The 15,948-nt window shown below is 42.5% G+C and overlaps 1 protein-coding gene across 1 annotated transcript in view; it reads left to right on the top strand.

Annotated features, from left to right (window-relative positions):
• Window positions 1–15,948, top strand: part of LOC127425592 (regulating synaptic membrane exocytosis protein 3-like) — a 115,985-nt gene that overhangs the window by 800 nt on the left and 99,237 nt on the right. The window lies entirely within an intron of this gene.

The following is a 15,948-nucleotide window of genomic DNA, read 5'->3' as shown; positions in this document are numbered from 1 at the left end:
ACACACAAACATAAACACATACAGGGCAGCTGCCTGTAGCTTTCTCTATCCCGAACTGCCACCTCCGGCAGCCTTTATCCCTCTCGTCGGCTTGATTAGCCTGATTAATCATTAGCCCCACCCTCCTCCTTGCCACAGAGATGAAGAACAGGTGTGCAGGTTAACGAGGCTCAATAGCCCAGGGAATTGGAGCAGATGATGTTGTGGTGTGGAGAAACCAGTGAGGGCATGACAGTTTGATTGCATTACTGTGACAGTTGTGGTGTGTATGACAATAAATAAGGAGAAAATAGATATTATTTAGAATTTGTTGAGCGGAAAAACAAGTTTTTTTGAGAAAAGAGTTTTAGAAAGTAACTTAAAAGTAATGTTATTATTTTTTTATGAAATATACAGTAAAGAAACCTGTTTACAATTTTTTAGAGAAGTAATAAGTAATATGTAGTGGATTACTTTTTTAGTAACTTACCCAACACTGACTGTGACCAGAAGCTGTCAAGCTTTTGTCTTCCACCGAGGAAAGAAAGGTGTATGGCTTTGGAACTGCATGGTAAGTGATGACAGAATTATAATTTTGGGGTGCTGTCAGAGGAGAAAAGGCTGTTGTTAACATATGCTGAAAACATTTTCCAGATCTTTAAAGTAAAACTGTGATTTACATGTCAGGACTGAAGCAGAGCTGATGGTTGAAGAGAGCTTGAGCTGTCAGGATTTAGTCTCTATGTAAAAGCCCTAAGGGGTTTCAAAGGTATCTAACCTCCAAGACAAATTATTCACAGATTCTGTTTGACTTTACAGGACACTTAAAGACATAACTCTGCCTGACAGAAGCTGTGTGTGTGTGTGTGTGTGTGTGTGTTTGGGCGGGTTGGGGTGGTTTATGAGGACATTTTTTTTAGGTTACAAACTGGTAATTACAAGGGTATTATGCTATAAATGTGGTTTCTGAGGACATTTCTAGTGTCCCCATGATGCAAATCACTTAAAATACTAAATAATGTTTTTTGTTTTTTTTTTTTTATGTAAAAATGCAGAAAGTTTGGTGGTCGCGTGGCGCCATGCGAGGGTCAGATGTGTGAACAGCGAGCTCTGCGCACTTTGCTAGTTTTTAATTCTTTTGGTGTCTTAAACCGGTGAGATTCGATACACCCTGCTACATAACTGTTCTATGAAATCAACATGTCAAAGAATTCAAAATCCCCAAGGACCACAACATTTTCTTGTTCCCAGACTTTGTGAATTCGACAAGAGAGAAACGTGATCGATTCAAGGGATGCAAGAAACTCTTACATCAACGGAAGGTCGCTTTTGCACTGATGTTCCCAGTCAAACTGAGAATAGATACTAAGGATGGCTGCAAAATATTTACATGCCACATTCCCCATTAGTGAAACAATCAAACCCCGAACTTGCCCCCGAACAAAACAAACAGAAAAAAGAAAAACGTGCACATAAACCCCGCGCACGAAAGCGCCAACTGGCGACAATCCCTCTAAACTCCAAAGGTCCATGAACGCCCACGAGCCCCCATGACAAATTTGCCATCGGATTGCACAATTTTGCCTCACAAATTTGTGAGGCAAAATTATATAACAGAAAATACTTTGTAAAATAAACCCAGTTAATAGGAAGAATGAACACAAAGAATGTGTAGATTCATTCACAGAACTGTCTCAAAGGTGTGATCTTCCACAAAACAAATTCCAGCTGATATAAAACCGTTCAGATTCCTTGGACAGACAGACGAATGTTCAGTGAGCCGGCTGTTATGAGTTCAGCGGATGACGTAATCTTTCCAATTACCCGTAAAAAAACTCAAAACAAACTTCAGCCAGCAGGAGGAATAAGCATGAAGAACAAACAGATTAATCCACAGCTGTTCCAAAGGAGTGTTATTCAATAGAACAAGCTCCAGCTGCTAGGCGGAACCAACAAAAAAAGAAACAAAACCGGCATCCCGGTTCCCCGGATGGTCGAGTCAATTCACTCGGAGCCGCATATAAGTATATACCATGACTTACATAATCTGTCAACTTTATAAAAGGCAGCCTTTGTGTGAGCATGTAGATATTTTGTGGTCATCTGTAGTGTCTACTCTCAATCTGGCCGGGAACTTCCATGCAAATGTAATCTTTCGTCAGTGCAAAAGTTTCTTTAAGGAAAAGTGTTATTCTCAAAACAAGCTCCAGCCGCATGGCGGAGCCAATGCAAAAAACCCAAAATGTCACCCAGCTTCCTCAAGAGTAAGTACAGCAAGTTGACCCACTCACATGAGAAACATCCAATGGTTTACTCAGCCATTGATTCAATAAAAGACATTGCCTGATTGGGACATGTAAATACTTTGCGACCGACCTTCGTTTTTATTCTCAGTTTGGCTGGAAACATCAGAGCAAATGAGATCTTTCGCCGATGTAAGAGTTTCTTACATTCCTTAAACCGATCGCATTTCTCTCTTGTTGAGTTCGCAAAGTCCAGGAACAAGAAAATATTATGGTTCTTCCAAGAAAGCTTCCCTTTGCTCCTTGCCTGGCGCAACACCAGATCTTTATCGGATGATCTCAGAAATCTGGCCAGAATCGATTGGGGCCTGTCTCCCTCAGCAAATCTGTGAGCTGGGACTCTATGAGCTCGCTCGATTTCCAGCTTGTGGCCTGTTATGTCGAGCAGACTTGGGAAGAGCTTGTCTAGGAATTTCACCATATCTCTGCCCTCCTCATGCTCAGGAATTCCAACAATTCAAACATTATTCCTGCGGCTTCTATCCTCAAGGTCTTCAAGCTTTTCAAGGAGATGTTCCAAATCAACTTTGGTCACGGGCAGATTAGCGGTTAATTCCCTCTCCGAAGATTCCAAAAAATTGATTCGTCTCTCAACATCAGTCACTCTTGTAACTATCTCAGAGAATTTTATTTCCATCACCATAATCGATCAACGTATTACAGCGATATCCTCCAAGTCAGCAAGAACCTTCGTCAGCATCACCGACATGTTGGGCAACTGACGCTGGATCTCCTCTCCCGCTGCGCCATCCAGATCGAGTCCCCGGTCTGTAGGTTTGTCGGGGCTTTCATCCTGAACACGTAAGTGTCTTTTAATGTCTCCAGAGCCCGAGGATTTTGACTTCTTTGCCATGTTTTGCATCAAAGAGCAAATGTGTAACTGGGTGTGTCAAATTTCACCAGATTATAACATGAAAATAATTAAAAATTTAGCAAAGTGTGCAGAGCTCGTTGCTCACATGTCTGCTACTTGCATGGTGTCACGTGACCCCCTCGCAACCACTCATTAAGATTTTCTTTTCAGAGCCGAGCGGTTGTGTTCAGCGAGCTGAATTACTCTGCCAACACGGAGACAGCGTTCATGGACAGGTCATGTTCTCAATGCGAGAGCATGACCATGGCAACATTGCAGTTTTTCCTTTGTTAGAGGGAAAGACCACCCCAGAGGCTCCCCACCTCGGTCCTACTACCTACTGGTTTGAGGCCACGTCAGTTAGCACTGGGGGCGATTTGGGGACCCCAATGGGAGCCACTCTGCCGGGTAACTCCCCACGGACCTCCCATTCCCCAGTATGCTCATTTGCCCCACTGGGATGAGACTGCCGGCTAGTCTCAGGGTGAGTTTGTGATCTCGTTTCGGCACTCGCGAAGTGGATGAGCTCTCGATTGCAGCATCGGAGAGCGGGCTGTCCAGTCTAACGCTGAGGCCTCGACTGGGCTCCCACTTTCGGGTGCGGTCGCCCAATCGCAGCCTGACGCGAGGCTGGCAGCCATGCTTGCCCGGGCGGCTGCGTGTGTCGGGCTGGAGTGGAACCCTCCACCCCACCTGAACCCTCGCAGCCTGACGATTGGTTCCTGGACCCGGAGCGCCGCTCACGGCCGTGCTCTGCCTCGGTCCATTTCTTCCCGGAGGTGTATGAGGAGCTCACGAGGTCGTGGCGGGCAACTTTCACTGCCCGGACCCGGTCTCAACTTGGTTGAGATGTGGGAAGCTAACAAGGTACGGTTCCTTGACGCCTCCGTCTCCCAGGTCAGCCTGTTCGGCGGCACCATCGAGGACTTCACCCAGCAGTTCGAGGTGGTGAAACAGCAGACGGAGGCTATTCAGCACATCCTGCATCGGCGCGGTTCAAGACCTCATACCTCATCTGCTCGTCACCAAGGGCGTCCTTCTGCCGCAACAACACCAGCTCCGCTGCAGCCTGCCCCTGCGGCCCAGCCCCGGCGTGGAGCCACCCGCAGGAAGCAGATGCCACCTGTCTCATGGGTGACCCAGTAATTTGGAGACTTGCTGCAGGCCTAGAGATGGTAAGCAGACCACTCCATCCCCCGGTGGACTCTGACACACTGGTGTCAGGAGCACAACCTCTCCCTCAATGTCAGTAAGACAAAGGAGCTTGTGGTGGACTTCAGGAGAAGAGATAGAGAACACACTCCCATCACCATCAATGGAGCACCAGTGGAGAGAGTCAGCAGCTTCAAGTTCCTGGGTGCCCACATCACTGAGGAACTCACATGGTCCGTCCACACTGAGGCCGTTGTGAAGAAGGCTCATCAGCACCTCTTCTTCCTGAGACGGCTTAGGAAGTTTGGAATGAACCGCCACATCCTCACACGGTTCTATACCAGCACTGTAGAAAGCATCCTGACTGGCTGCATCTCCGCCTTGTACGGCAATAGCACCGCCCACAACCGGAGCAGTTTCCTCATTCCCTGGGTCACATATCCGGTGCTCATGGCCGTCGTTATCACAACCACCAGCCACCGTTCCTTTATGGCAGGTATGGCGCTCCAGGGGCGGCCCCCATTCGTGCCCAGCTGTGGCACATACACGCCCATGCCAGGCCAGTTCTGACGGACTGCGGGGACGACTTTCCTCCTCCCCCCTCCCTGACTGGCCCTATGGTGGGTATCCGCAGCCAGGTAAGTGCTTCGATGTTCCCAGACTCAGCACGGCCATGAAGTCGGGACTCCAGCCCCCTCGACGTGGCACCTCAGACTCCGCCCCGTCACGAGGCACCACCCGCCGGTACGTTCGATGCGACTGTCCCCTTGGTCCCCCTCGCTCAGAGCTTGGGGGCGTGCCTCGTGCTCCCCAACCCGTCACAGTGGTTGATCAGGACTGACTGACTCGGCTACGTGATTCAGTTTACCAGGCACCCGCCCAGGTTCAACGGTGTCCGCTTCACTTCGGTGAAAGGCGAGAACGCTGCTGCCTCAGGCTCCTGTTCCTCTAGCCGAGATGAAGAAGGGATTTTACAGACCCTACTTCATCATACCCATAAAAGGCGGTGGATTGCAGCCAATCTTGGACCTGTGAGTTCTGAACCGGGCCTTGCACAGACTTCCGTTCAAGATGCTGACGCAAAAGTGCATTTTGGCTAGTGTCCGGCATCAAGATTGGATCGCGGTGGTAGACCTGAAGGACGCGTACTTCCACATCTCGGTTCTACCTCAACACAGACTCTTTCTGTGGTTTGCTTTCGAGGGCCAGGCATGCCAGTACAAGGTCCTCCCCTTCGGTCTGTCCCTGTCACCTCGCGCATTTCCCCATTAAGGGAAGTGGGACAGCCCCCCCGGCGAATTCCCCTGAGGAAGGACCTTCTTTCTCAGGGACGGGGCACCATCTGGCACCCATGACCAGACCTCTGGAATCTCCACGTCTGGCCCTTGGATGGGACATGGAAGACCTTAGTGGCCTACCTATCACTCAGGACAGGGTTCCCTCTATGAGGCGCCTGTATGCCTTGAAGTGACATCTGTTCGCTAAGTGGTGTTCTTCCCGACGCGAAGACCCCCAGAGATGCGCAGTTGGATCAGTGCTTTCCTTCTTGCAGGAGGGGCTGGAGGGGCAGCTGTCCCCCTCCACCTTGAAGGTGTATGTAGCCGCTATATCGGCACATCACGATGCAGTAGACATTAAGTATTTGGGGAAGCACGATTTGATCATCAGGTTCCTGAGAGGCGCTAGGAGGTTAAACCCCCCCAGATCGCATCTCATCCCCTCGTGGGACCTCTCCGTGGTCCTTCGGGGCCTTCGGGGAGCTCCATTTGAGCCCCTATAATCAGCTGAGCTAAAGGCATTCTCTTTGAAGACTGCCCTCATGATGGCGCTCACTTCCATCAAGAGGGTAGGGGACCTGCAGGCGTTCTCTGTCAGTGAAACGTGCCTGGAGTTCGGTCCGGGTTGCTCTAATGTGATCCTGAGACCCCGACCGGGCTATGTGCCCAAGGTTCACAAGACCCCGTTTAGGGATCAGGTGGTGAACCTGCAAGCGAAGCTGCCCCGGGAGGAGGCAGACCCAGCCTTATCGTTGCTGTGTCCGATATGTGCTTTGCACATCTATTTGAATCGCACGCAGAGCTCTAGACGCTCTGAGCAGCTCTTTGTCTGCTTTGGCGGACAGTGGAAAGGGAGCGCTGTCTCCAAACAGAGGATTGCCCACTGGGTCATTGACGCCATTGCTATGGCATATCACGCCCAGGACGTGCCGCCCCCTTGGGGCTACGAGCCCACTCTACTAGGAGTGTGGCGGCCTCCTGGGCTCTGACCAATGGTGCTTCTTTAGCAGACATCTGCAGAGCAGCGGGCTGGGCAACACCCAACACCTTTGCGCGATTCTATAATCTCCGGGTTGAGCCAGTTTCGCCTCGTGTGTTTTCAGGTACGAACAGGTAAGTTCTGGGACAGCTGGCCAGGTTTACCGCTTGCGCATAGTGCCTTTCCCCTCCCCTAGGTGAAGACATGCGCTTTGACTCCCAGTCGTGTCTGCAAAGTTGTGGACCCTGGATGACTTTCCTCCTTAGCCCTGTGGCAGGCGGGTTTGCGGAGAAACTCACTGCTGGCCCAGTACATGTGCTAACTAGGCCCTGTACTGGGGTAGGTGCTCCACATGCGCTGGTTCCCCGTAGGTAACCCCGTGTGATGTATCTTCCGCAAAATGGTTTCCCTGTTGATAAACTGCGTCTTCCTTGGGCAGAGTTTCCTCTGCCCCTGGTGACCTTGTCTGTAGAGTTCCTCCCCCCTCAGGTAGGACCTACCACAGGACTTCTCCACATGACATACTTCCGACAAAACTCGGTAAGACCATGTGACGTATTTCCACTCAAATACCCCGGGCGGGGTGTGGTCTCTGCGGTGTCTTCCCCTTGGGAGTGACACCCCCCCGACGCGGACACGAGGTCACGGCTGGGCTAGCCTGTCCCCATTTTTTGGGCAGTCTACTTATACCTGAAGTACAGGGGACTGTTTGATGCTTGTAGGAGCATCAGGGGAGGTTACATGATGGCCTGGTGCGCTGGCTATGAGGCACACAGCGGTCTGCCCGTCTCACACTGCCAGTCCACGTAACACAGTTCAGTCGTTGTGGCGTTTTGTATAGGGACCCCTAGTGTCACTACATCGACACAACATCGATTGAGTGACAGATAGGGAACGTCCTGGTTACTTTCGTAACCTCCGTTCCCTGATGGAGGGAATGAGACGTCATGTCCCTCTTGCCACAGCACTGAACTACCCACTGAAATGGCTGGGACCTTGTCTCGACTCCTCAGCACAAAACCTGAATGAGTGGTTGTGAGCCAGCTCCTTTTATAACCGTATGTCTGGGGAGTGGCATGCAAATTCCACTCGCCAATTCCCATTGGCCTTTTTTCAAAGATCAGAGGTGTTCGGGGCTCCCAAGGGCGACCTCTAGTGTCACTACATCGACACAACGTCTCGTTCTCTCCATCAGGGAACAGAGGTTAGGAAAGTAACCAGGATGTTTTCGAGTGATGTGGACAGGTGGGCTTCTTTACATTTGTCTATGATTGGGAAGGTTAATGTTATAAAAATGAATTGTATTTCAAAATTTAACTACTTACTACAGTCTCTCCCCATTGAAGTTCCCCTCATTTGTTTTAAACAATTTGAGAGTATAGCCAAATCCATTATTTGGAATGGTAAACGTACTCGGATGCATTTTAGTCAGTTACACAGGCCAGCTGACAAAGGTGGGTTAGGTCTCCCCAAGATTTTATTTTACTATTATGCTTTTGGTCTCAGACATTTGGCACATTGGTCGCTCCCACCGGAGAGGGCCCCTCCCTGGTTTTGCATTGAACAAGAGGCCCTTGCCCTTATTTCACCATAACAAAGTCTTTCTACCAAATTGCCCAGATAGATAAAATCTCATCCTGTCATTTCGCACTTGCAATCAGTGTGGTCAGAGGTTTCCCGCATGTTCAATTTGGATATTTATCTGAACGTTGCCTCAAGCATATGGTTGAACCCTAAATTACGCATTGATAAGTCCTCCTTCTGCTGGATGGAGTGGATTGAGAGGGATGTTGCTACGCTTGGAAACATATCTTTTCATAATATCATACAGCAATTTGGGATTCTGAGGTCTCAATTCTTCAGATATTTACAGTTGCACCATTTATTATGTACTGTCTTTGGAAGTAGTATAAAGCCCCCTGAAGCGGCGGACACCCTTAGTGTGGGGATTGCTGCTTTTGGGAAAGGTCACGAAGCATCGGTGTACAATTCTTTGCTGATTCAGAGTCTTGGAGACGGAGCTTTATCATCTCTCAAAGGGTTATGGGAAAATTATTTGAATGTGGCACTGGAGGATGGGGAGTGGGAAAGGTTTAAGATCATACATTGTTTCTACTGGACCCCCTCTAGGTTGCGTAGACTTGGTTTAATAGATAAACCTACCTGTTGGAGATGCCAGTCGGAAGATGGGGACATAGCCCATGCCTTTTTGCTTCTGTGCGATGATTCAGGAGTTCTGGTTGGAAGTCCAGAACTTCATCAGTGAGGTCTTGGACACTGATGTGACTTTCTGCCCGAGACTGTGTATTTTGGGGGATGGGACAGTCATCGATATAAATGTCAAATATATAAAATGTGGGTTCTATCCAGTGTGATGATTGGGAGGCAAATAATTCTTAGGGGTTGGAAGGCAGCTGGTTCTCCCTCCTTTCAGTTGTGGTGCACTGAATTGGGCAAGGTAGTGGCTTTCGAGGAAATGACATATAGAGGGCTGGGTAACATGGAGGCAAACAGGAAGAAATGGGGCAGATATGTGGCCTTCCTGGAGAGTTTCAATAACAGGTAGGAGAGAGAGACAATGTTGTTTCGTTATGTAGTCATTTAAATTGTATTTGTTTTATTTTATTGTTTTTATTGTTTTTCTATCTGGATAATTTTCTGTGTGTTTGTTTATATATGTGTTTAAGTCCTTTATTTGTATTTATATTGACCACTGGGGGTGGGGGAGGGACAAGGGTTGCGTGGGTGGGAATAATAGGGATATAAATGATTCCATATATTTATGTTCGGTTTGTCCTAATTTTGTATTTTTGTAAAAAAAAAAAATGTTTTTTTTTTTTTTTTTTTTTTTTTATGTATGGAATCAATAAAAAATGCTAATGACAAAAATGCAGAATGTTTTTTTGTGAGGGTTAGGTTTAGGGGTAGGGTTAGGTTTAGGGTTAGGGGATAGAATCTATAGTTCATTCAGTATAAAAATCAATATACAACAGTTAGTTCTGGTCCTCGAATCTGATTGGACAAGAGACATTCCATGAGCAGTGATGGTCTCACACCATCAGCACTCGGACGCTTCACTGTGTGTATCACTCCGTTTGTGTTCATGCCATTCTAAACTAAAGTGTAAGAGCAGTACATATGTGTTAAGAGCTACTGTATGTGTGTCTTTTTTAAAAAAAATTTTTTTTACATTACATATGTTAGCCAGCAGGTGGTGGCAAAAGATCATTTTTGTGTGTAATATGAGCCCGTTAGGTGACCTGACATGAATCCGCATCAGTCAGTGTTTACATACAACAGCTCTACGTGATCGCTCGTATTGCTACTACTACTGAAGCTAGGAAATAGCTTTAAAACGCTTTAAACGAACAACTTCAGCATTAAGGCTCATCACAGCTGATAGACACAACAGACTGATTAATTACACAAACTCAAGGCACTTATCTCTTACCAGACTTTCCACATTGGAGAGGATGTGCTGTATAAAATAGCAGAAAAGATTGCGGTTTCTATAGTGAAAGACTTTTGTGCACCAGCTACCGCAAAATAGGGAGAAATACCCCTGCTTGGACGGCTCCTTTTCCACTGAGAAAGCTGATCTTCAGAAAGTTGACAGCATCTCTGCTTGGGAGTAGCAACAGGTGATCGCACACACTCTGTCTCTATCTCTCTCTCTCTGTCTCTCTCTCACACACACACACACACACACACACACACACACATACACACACACACATACATCCTTGTTTATCCAATAACTTGTTAGAAACAGCACAAGCCGTGATATTAATTCTGATGTGACATTTTTGAATTACTAACGAAGGCTTGGATGCATCATTTGGTTTGAACCAGCAATGGCAGATTCTGATCCTCCACGTAATAAAGTAGTTCCATGCACAAATGTGTTTTTATGACCGTACTCAGTTTTTCCTAAGTTTTTTAAATTTACTTGTTCATTGAACTGTTGTATATAAGCAATATCACACTCGCAATCATGCTACATGACCCTGAATCAGCACTGCTGTGATTACCTACGGCACTCGACCTGCAGCCTAGTGCCTGCAGCCGAATCACAGCAGTGCTGATGTAGGGCCATATCGCACTCTTACTCCTGTGGTATTGCTTAATTATTTCTATGGAGAGTCCTCATAAGGATGCGTGTGTGTGTGTGTGTGTGTGGTTCTTTCAATGAATTTGTAAGATCGGTTCACAAATCTTGAATTTGTAAGCAAATGGATCGGAAATAAAATGAGGCTGAAATATTATCAGGTAATCACGAATATCTGGAAAAGTCATGGAGAAGTTGTGGAATTTCAGTGTTCAAAAAGTGTGGGAGCCCTGAAAAACAATGTGTGGTTACAGTGGTTTAATTGCTTATAAACAATTAAAAAACAAAACATTGGCGTATTTTATGATATGCATAATATTGTTAAAAAGTATCACTTTTTTTTATCACCATTTGGTCTATATTGTACACGGCGTGCAAATATAAGAAACCTACTAATACAATAAATGTTGACCCGTTATGAAATTAATTGGCTTTTTCGTAACTATTAGTTTTGGAAAGCAACAGCTACTGACATAGTGCTATGTGTACAGCAGAGGACGCTGTTTCACGAAAACCAGACTGACCACAATTGAAATCAGTGTCTCAGTCTTGATGAGGAAGGTGCTGAATCAGTGCAGGGAGATTGTTAACAAAGATGCTGTGTTAGTGTATATTGAATCTGGTCCTGTCATCTTATAATTCCTCTATTGATTGTGTGTAGGAGGTCTATGTGGCTCAGAGATCTTACTGTTGCACTACAGTTTAAGATGAACTGCTGCTGGATGAGGGTGAAATTTAGCTGACATTAGATTTATGCTGCAGATGCTACAGTCAGGTCTATTTATGTTGCTGATATTCAGCAACATTCACTGCTAACAAACTACATAGACATATTGCTGTATGACTATCTATAGTGTAGGCCTACAGGCACATTAAAATCATCAGTTTAAAAATAGAGTGCAACATTTTTTCATTATTTTACCTCATTCGAACCCCTGTAGGGCAATGTTTCTGAATTATAAGATATGCAAACACATTTGTTTAGGAACTTTTATTTGATGTAGACTATCTGATGCACTGCAGTCTTTATTTGATTTATTTATTGAATGGAGTGCTTTCAGCATGTGAAAACAAAAACATTATGATGAAAAAATTACCATAATGAGACATTAGGCAACCACCATGAACAGCTCTGGTTGCATAAACATTATGTTTGGTATTTTATGCCTGCTGTGCTGTACAAGCAGTTAATAAAAGGAAAATATATCTCCAATGGGGCCAAGGGATCTTTTTGTTGTTTCATATTTGATTTTGATTGTGCTTAACTCTGGTTAGTACTCAAGTGAGAAAAAGAAAATCACAGCATTTAATCTCATTTCTCAAAAAAAATAAATAAATAAATAAAAAATAAAAAATAAAAAAGGAAAGGAAACAAAATATTTTTATGAGATTGACTTGTAAAGCAAAGCAAAGCACCTTGTATGAGTTGTGAGTTTGATTTGTAAAACAAAACAGCTGTATGAGTTTGACTTGCACAAAACAGTTGTTTGAGTGTGACTTGTAAAACAAAACAAAACAAAACAGTTGTTTGACTTGTAAAACAGTTGTATGACTTTGACTTGTAAAGCAAAACAAAACAGTTTTTTGAGTTTGAATTGTAAAACTAAACAAAACATTTTTTTTTAGTTTGACTTGTAAAACAAAGTAAAGCAAAACAGTTGTATGAGTTTGCTTTGTAAAACCCCAAAACATATATGGCACATATAAATAGGTACAGTGCAAACCACACAGACACACATTAACATGAGTTTCATCAAGATACAACCAGATGCCCCCTCTTAAAATGGGTCTGCTACAAGGAAATGATCACTGTTTCCGACCTAATCCTATTGCCATACACATGTGATGCTGAGAAACAGACCTGAAGCTGGTATTCTGGTAAAACATCATCAGGGATCATTAATATAGAATGATATATGTAAACATCACTATGGAACTATTTGTCCTCTTTGTTTTATTCCCCTGCTTAGATTTAACATACAATACATTTGTGTTTCCTTGACTGGCACTACATTTACTACTACAGTAACATTATATTGACACTTATACTGTAGCACAACATGTACAGTATGCCCTACTTATAACAAGAACAAACTTATGGAACACCTTAAAAGAATTCGTTGAACCACTACTTCTAATATATAAATATGTACAATACCTGAAAAAGTTTGAAAACATTTGACTGAATTTTTGTTTTTGATCTAAATGATTATGTTTAAATGCATATAAATTGCTGCCTGCATGTGAATTTCTTTGTCAAATTAAACTTGTGTTCTTTCTTTCTTTATTTTAAATAAATGTTTGTTTATTTATTTCAGTAATGATAAGTTGGACCTGAAAGGTGAAGGAAAAGCAGCCAACAAGTGCACAGCATATACGTGAACTCCTTCAATACTGTTTAAAAAAAAGATAATATCTCTTATGCACCTTATGAAGCTGATTGAGAAAATGCCTAGAGTGCAGAGCTAGAAACTAGACAAAGGTTTAATACTTTGAAGAAACTTCATAATTTCGCTACATAATTTCAAGAGTAAAAAATGATCTGCACTCTTTTTTTTTTTTTTTTTGTCCTTTTATTTCTAGAGAGTCAGGGGACAAATAGAGTCGCTACATAATTCCCACATATCCATATTTCATAGTTTTGATGAATTTATCTAAAATGTGGAAAAAAGGAATTATAAAGAATAAGTACTTAGGAGTGTCTAAACATTGGTTGAGTATGTTAATGTTTGTCTCGCTCTTAAAATGCTTCTTAGGTCGAATGTTGACCTAGATTGCTGGTAAAACAATTAGACTGGTAGTCTAATGCCTAAAAATTTTTCTCATGCTCAGGGTCACAAACTACGGGTTTCCCCAACTGCCTTAGACTTCAGAAACACTTTGTCCATGAAGTGCAGAACAATTGCTTGGAAGAAGCTGTCTTGGGAATTCTTTACTCTTCGTTTTTTTTTTCTACAGTCACCATGAATGTTTTTTTCAAAAATAATAGAAAAGGAAAAAAGAAAAGACAGATTGCAGGCAGAATTCTCAAATGTATTTTAAGCAGTGGTGAATGGTAGTCTATAAGTAGGTGAAAGGTCAATCTATGTGACCCCTACAGACAGGATCTGTATTAGAAATTCTTCTCAACTCACAGCCCTCTCCACTGGGATAACACCACCATCAGGAAGGATTACTCAGACATGTCCAGGGGCAAAAACAAACATGTTTGAACCTCTGCCGAGTGGCTGTTGCTTTAATTCACTCTGGCAGGTTAGAGCCAGTAATCCAATAGTACTCACTTTTCCAGGTGAGTATGCCTGCCAGGTCAGCCCATTTAGATCTGCATAATCCATAAACCTCTTAACCCAATTATGTAGTAGCATCATGACATAACCCACACTGCATTGTGCACAGAACAGCCCAGCTCTAAAGAACGTGATCATCTGGAATGATTCATAGTGTTTTTTATACACTGCCAGTCTAAAGTTTGGACACACCTACTCATTATTTTGAATTACTATTTTCCACATTTTAGAATAGTAGTAAAGTCATCAAAACTAAACTGTATAGAAGGAGTTCCCATGTATTCTGGACACTTGTTGACTGCTGTTGCTTCTGGTCCAACAATTCCAATACTTTTTAGATTTATAAAAGCATTATAAATCAATGATAAACAACATGCATAAAAAGGGTGACTTTCATGCAATACCTGCCAAATAGTAAGACATTTTACTTCACATGTTATAAATGCTTAATAACACTTGTTCAACATTATTAACCTATGAAAATGTACCTAATGTAAAGTGGACACCTGTGAAGCATTTATAAATGAGTTGCCAACATTAGAAACCTTTATGTAAAAGTTCAATATGGTTAATGGTCATCAGCCTTTATTATATGATACATTGCTGTGAAATAGCATGAAGACCTGAAAAGTGTTTTTAGGAAAGTGACAACACAAGTGAGTCAAGACATTACAGTAATAAATATAAACACAAAGTAGCTGACTATAGCAAAATTATATAATACCTCTTTATAATCTCACTATAAAAGTCTATTTTTGCTGCACTGTGACATATCGTGCATTAGGTCATTTGGTAGCACTTCCTATGAAGCCCATATGTATAATGCATTGTAAAGGCATTATAATGAATTAGTAATGTCTCATAATACAGTACACCTTATAATATGTTTTTAACTTCTCATAAAAAATGTTAACCACAATTATAATACATTATAATACTTACCTATTCATAGTTATACCTTAGAGTATAATGCATTATAAAACAAGCAACATCAAATTTTATCTGCAGAAGTTATAATGTATTATATTTATTTGTAATATAATGTATATAATAGGTATGCTTTCAGTAAAGTGACAAAAGCAATGTCTTCTTATAAACACCTATAAGATATTTTAAGTGGTTATAAGACTTTACAAGTCATGCTGGAAGTTATATACATTACACATGCACAAAATACAAAATAACACACATTCAATGTACATTTTGAGATATTACGAAAAACACTTCTAAAGCTACAAACTTAAAATATATCAGAAACTCTCTCTCCAGAATAGATAATATGTATGTTGATCACACATGTAGCCAATATTCTTGGGTGTAAACACACTCAATAATAATAATAATAATAATAATAATAATAATAATAAAATTATTAATAATAAACTGATTCTATACTGGACTCTATTCAATAAACTTTAATGTTTGTGCATCTTATTTGAATACTTATTTTATAAACTTCCAATAAATAAGTTTGACTTATAATGTATTGTATGTCTATGTAAGTTTATGTTATGGCTGTTTATAAGAAGATATTGTTTGTGTAACTTTACCTAAAGCAATCAAAGACCAATTATATATCGATCACTTCATAAAGCCTTTTGACAATTAACTTTATTAGCTTCTGCTGCATTAAAATTGAATGTTACTTGTGTTATAATGCATTACAATCTAAAATGACTATGAATAGGGGAAGTCTTATAATGTATTATAACTGTAGTTATAATTACTTATGAGAAGTTATAACTTATTATAAGGTGTATTATGAGACATTATGAATGCAGTATAATGCATTTACGATGCATTATAAATATGGGCTTCACAGAAAGTGTTACCAGTCATTTTATGTTTTGGATTATTGCAAGTATGAATAAGTGTATTTATTAAGCATTTAAGTTAAAATGCTCACTATTTGGCAAATAATGGATGAAAGTTGCTCTTTTTATGCATGTTGCTGTGACTGCATATAAATGATTTATAATGCATTTGTAAATGGTTTATAAGTCATTAATA

Source organism: Myxocyprinus asiaticus, chromosome 34 (assembly GCF_019703515.2).
Source record: "Myxocyprinus asiaticus isolate MX2 ecotype Aquarium Trade chromosome 34, UBuf_Myxa_2, whole genome shotgun sequence".
Taxonomy (NCBI): Eukaryota; Metazoa; Chordata; class Actinopteri; order Cypriniformes; family Catostomidae; genus Myxocyprinus; species Myxocyprinus asiaticus.
Note: the sequence above shows the minus strand (reverse complement) of the source record. Positions and strands in the feature narration are given on the sequence as shown.